At 70.6% G+C, this 5,000-nt stretch overlaps 1 non-coding gene across 1 annotated transcript; it reads right to left on the reverse strand.

Annotated features, from left to right (window-relative positions):
- Positions 1-2,497: 2,497 nt before the first annotated feature.
- LOC135979118 (5S ribosomal RNA) lies at positions 2,498-2,616 on the reverse strand. Its single transcript, XR_010596441.1, has one exon. It is a non-coding gene; the product is annotated as a 5S ribosomal RNA (ribosomal RNA).
- Between the last annotated feature and the right edge of the window lie 2,384 nt (positions 2,617-5,000).

Consider the following 5,000-nt stretch of genomic DNA (forward strand, 5'->3'; position numbering starts at 1 on the left):
TCCCTCCGAGAGCCGTGTCGGCGGCGGTGGCGGGTGTCAGGCTTTACGTCCAGCCTCCGGAGGGTGAGCGTCCTCGGACGCGATGCAGCCGCCGCAGAGAGGCAGCCTCCGAGGCAGGGAGCGGAGCACCGAGGCTGGGGAGTGGGGAGCAGGAGCCGGGGGGGAGGTGGGGGGCGTTCAGGACAACAGGTCAACCCCCTGGAAGCGGCTGTCAAATGTTCAACGTCCCCACTCGGCCACCAGGTCAAGCCCCGGGAAGCGGCTGTAAAATTCTCAAAGTCCCCACCGGGACAATAGGTCAAGCCCTGGGAGGCGGCTGTCAAATGTTCAAAGTCCCCACCGGGACAACAGGTCAACCCCCGGGAAGCGGCTGTCAAATTTTCAAAGTCCCCGTTCGGCCACCAGGTCAACCCGCTGAATCTACTGGGTTGACCTGGCGGCCGTTTTGCTTTCCGGCCACCAGGTCAACCCATTGGTTTCGACGGGTTGACCTGGCGGCTGGTTTGCTTTCCGGCCACCAGGTCAACCCATTGGATTCGACGGGTTGACCTGGTGGCCGGTTTGCTTTCCGGCCCGGGTGTCACCCCACTCCGAGGGCAGCACGGCAGTGGTCTTGAGGACCACAGAGGGGGGCTTAATAGTCGAGACGGAGCAGGTCCGGGGGAGGCTTAATAGTCGCCCCCCGGCCAGTCCGGGGGAGGCTTAATAGTCGTCCCCCGAGGACTCCGGGGGCCAGGCTTAATAGTCGTCCCCCCCCGGGCGCTCCAGGGGGGAAAGCTTAATAGTCCTCCCCCGAGGACTCCGGGGGCAGGCTTAACAGTCGTCCGCCCCGGGCGCTCCAGGGGGAAAGCTTAATAGTCCTCCCCCGACAGTGTGTGTGTGTGTGTGTGGGAGGGAGGCTTAGCAGTCTTGCCCCGGGCGGTCCGGTGGGGGAGGCTTAGCAGTCGTCCCCAGGGCGGTCCGGGGGTGGGGGGGGGGGGGAGGCCTCACAGTCGTCCCTCGGAGAGCCGGGTCAGCGGCAGTGGTGGGTTTACGTCCAGCCTCCGGAGGGTGCGCGTCCTCGGAGGCGATGCAGGCGCCGCAGAGAGGCAGCCTCCGAGGCAGGGAGCGGAGCACCGAGGCTGGGGAGAGGGGAGCAGGAGCCGGGGGCTGGGGCTGGGGGTGGGGGGCGTTCAGGACAACCGGTCAAGCCCCGGGAAGCAGCTGTCAAATGTTCCAAGTCCCCACTCGGCCACCAGGTCCACCCCAGTCTAGCAATGGGGTTGACCTGGCTGACGGCCGGTTAGTATCAAGGTAAACTCACCGTCGTCCACAGGAGGGCAGCTCTCAGGCCGGCCGGCTGCGGCTGACTCTGGGGCGGCGCCCGGTCCCGGCAGCGAGGGGCGGGGGGCGCGGAGCGAGACGGGGCTAACCGGGGGGGGGCGCCTCCTGCGACTTTGGGGGCCGCGGGTCGTCAGTGGCGTGCAGGCCGGGCCTCTCCCGGGGGATTCGGGGGGGCGGTCCTGCGGGCCGGGCGCAGGGGGCTCGAGCGAGCCCGGGCCGGTCCGCCCCGGGGCCGGGGTCTCCGCCTGCGGCTCAGGGGGGCGCGGGTCGTCGGGGGAGGAAGCCCGGGGGAGCCGCACACCGGCCCGCCAGGCCAGGCCTGGCCTGGATGGCCGCGGGGGGATTCGGGGCGGTCCCGCGGGCCGGGGGCCGGGCGCAGGGGAGGCGGGGGGGCCGAGCGAGTCCGTCCCGGGCCCGGGGCCTCCCCCTGCGGCTTTGGGGTCCGTGGGTCCCCGCTGGAGGAAGCCACTGGGAGCTGGACACCCGCCGTCCGTCCCGCCAGGCCAGGCCTGGCCTGGGTGGCCGCGGGGGGATTCGGGGCGGTCCCGCGGGCCGGGGGCCGGGCGCAGGGGAGGCGGGGGGGCCGAGCGAGTCGGGCCCGGGCCCGGGGCCTCCCCCTGCGGCTTTGGGGTCCGTGGGTCCCCGCTGGAGGAAGCCGCTGGGCGCTGGACACCCGCCGTCCGTCCCGCCTGGCCAGGCCTGGCCTGGGTGGCCGCGGGGGGATTCGGGGCGGTCCCGCGGGCCGGCGGCCGGGCGCAGGGGGTCCGAGCGAGTCCGTCCCGGGCCCGGGGCCTCCCCCTGCGGCTTTGGGGTCCGTGGGTCCCCGCTGGAGGAAGCCGCTGGGCGCTGGACACCCGCCGTCCGTCCCGCCTGGCCAGGCCTGGCCTGGGTGGCCGCGGGGGGGGATTCGGGGCGGACCTGCGGGCCGGCGGCCGGGAGGGTCCGGGCCAGTCCGCCCCATGCCCGGGGTCTCCCCCAGCGGCTTCGGTGGCCCCGGGGGGGGTCCTCCGCGGAGGAAGCCGGGTGGGTGGGGAGCCGGACCCCAGGCGCCCAGACCCGTGACCTGCGGCCGCGACCTCCGACTCGGCAGGAGCGACGAGGGGCTTTCCGGCCCGTCCCCCCCTCTCCTTCCCCCCCAGAAAAGGAGAGAGAGCTGACTCGGACCGGGAAAAGCTGCCTACGGCACCTGGGATTCCCAGGCGGTCACCCATCCAAGTACTAGCCAGGCCCGGGACGGTTTACCTTCCGAGATCGGACGGGATCGGGGGCGTTCGGTCCGGTATGGCCGTAGGCACCCGGCCCCGCGCCTCCTCGCCCGCTTTCCCCTGCCGACGCCCGGGCCTGCCGCACGGTGAGCCCCGGTCGGACTGCCCCCCCCCCTGCGGCAGGGCCCCCGTCTCTCGCGGGCCCGGTCCTTTTTTCCTTTTCGAGCTCCGGGGCCCGGGCTGGCCGCCAGAGCCCCTCCGCCCGCCCTCCCCGGCGTCGGGGAAAATACTGTCCCGGACTTCCAGTGCGCCCGATCCTGTCAGCCGGGGGGTGGGGAGGGGCAGTCCCTCGCTGCGGCCGGGGAGGGTGAGCCCAGGGCGGCTTGCCTGCCGTGCGAGGCCCCTCTCGGCCACCAGGTCAACCCCGAGTCGAAAGGGCTGAAAAATTTTCAGAGTCCCCTCCCGGGCACCAGGTCAACCCGTGGAATCGGACGGGTTCACCTGCTGGCCGGTTCGCTTCCCGGGCACCAGGTCAACCCGTGGAATCGAAAGGGTTCACCTGCTGGCCGGTTTGCTTTCCGGCCACCAGGTCAACCCCTAGGGGTTTTAACGGGGGCACGCCCGGTGGCCTCTTTCCCGTCCGGTCACCAGGTCAACCCGGATCTCCCTCCTTCCCTGGGCGTCCCCTCCTCGGAGGCGTCAGGTTCCATTCCCCCCCCCCCCCCCCCAGACTTCCAGGGGCCCGATCCAGTCGGCCGGGAGGCAGTCCCTCGCTGCGGCCGGGGAGGGTGAGCCCAGGGCGGCCTGGTCCATGTCTCTAGTGGGCCCGATCCTTTTTTTTTTTTTCGAGCTCCGGGGCCAGGCCCGCCCGGGCAGCCCTCCTCGGAGGCGTGGGGCGATTTCCCCCCCCCCCAGACTTCCAGGGGCCCGATCCTGTCGGCCGGGAGGCAGTCCCTCGCTGCGGCCGGGGAGGGTCAGCCCAGGGCGGCTTGCCTGCCGTGCGAGTCCCCTCTCGGCCACCAGGTCAACCCCGAGTCGAAAGGGCTGAAAAATTTTCAGAGTCCCCTCCCGGGCACCAGGTCAACCCGTGGAATCGAACGGGTTCACCTGCTGGCCGGTTCGCTTTCCGGCCACCAGGTCAACCCGTGGAATCGAAAGGGTTCACCTGCTGGCCGGTTCGCTTTCCGGCCACCAGGTCAACCCCTAGGTTTTAAGGGGGGGGGACGCCCGGTGGCCTCTTTCCCGTCCGGTCACCAGGTCAACCCGGATCTCCCTCCTTCCCTGGGCGCCCCCTCCTCGGAGGCGTCAGGTTCCATTCTTTTTTCCAGACTTCCAGGGGCCCGATCCAGTCGGCCGGGTGGCAGTCCCTCGCTGCGGCCGGGGAGGGTGAGCCCAGGGCGGCTTGCCTGCCGTGCGAGTCCCCTCTCGGCCACCAGGTCAACCCCGAGTCGAAAGGGCTGAAAAATTTTCAGAGTCCCCTCCCGGGCACCAGGTCAACCCGTGGAATCGAACGGGTTCACCTGCTGGCCGGTTCGCTTCCCGGGCACCAGGTCAACCCGTGGAATCGAAAGGGTTCACCTGCTGGCCGGTTCGCTTTCCGGCCACCAGGTCAACCCCTAGGTTTTAAGGGGGGGGACGCCCGGTGGCCTCTTTCCCGTCCGGTCACCAGGTCAACCCGGATCTCCCTCCTTCCCTGGGCGCCCCCTCCTCGGAGGCGTCAGGTTCCAGTCTTTTTTCCAGACTTCCAGGGGCCCGATCCAGTCGGCCGGGAGGCAGTCCCTCGCTGCGGCCGGGGAGGGTGAGCCCAGGGCGGCCTGGTCCATGTCTCTAGTGGGCCCGATCCTTTTTTTTTTTTTCGAGCTCCGGGGCCAGGCCCGCCCGGGCAGCCCTCCTCGGAGGCGTGGGGCGATTTCCCCCCCCCCCAGACTTCCAGGGGCCCGATCCTGTCGGCCGGGAGGCAGTCCCTCGCTGCGGCCGGGGAGGGTCAGCCCAGGGCGGCTTGCCTGCCGTGCGAGTCCCCTCTCGGCCACCAGGTCAACCCCGAGTCGAAAGGGCTGAAAAATTTTCAGAGTCCCCTCCCGGGCACCAGGTCAACCCGTGGAATCGAACGGGTTCACCTGCTGGCCGGTTCGCTTTCCGGCCACCAGGTCAACCCGTGGAATCGAAAGGGTTCACCTGCTGGCCGGTTCGCTTTCCGGCCACCAGGTCAACCCCTAGGTTTTAAGGGGGGGGGACGCCCGGTGGCCTCTTTCCCGTCCGGTCACCAGGTCAACCCGGATCTCCCTCCTTCCCTGGGCGCCCCCTCCTCGGAGGCGTCAGGTTCCATTCTTTTTTCCAGACTTCCAGGGGCCCGATCCAGTCGGCCGGGTGGCAGTCCCTCGCTGCGGCCGGGGAGGGTGAGCCCAGGGCGGCTTGCCTGCCGTGCGAGTCCCCTCTCGGCCACCAGGTCAACCCCGAGTCGAAAGGGCTGAA

The sequence above is a fragment of the Chrysemys picta genome, unplaced genomic scaffold, assembly GCF_011386835.1.
Source record: "Chrysemys picta bellii isolate R12L10 unplaced genomic scaffold, ASM1138683v2 scaf669, whole genome shotgun sequence".
NCBI lineage: Eukaryota > Metazoa > Chordata > Testudines > Emydidae > Chrysemys > Chrysemys picta.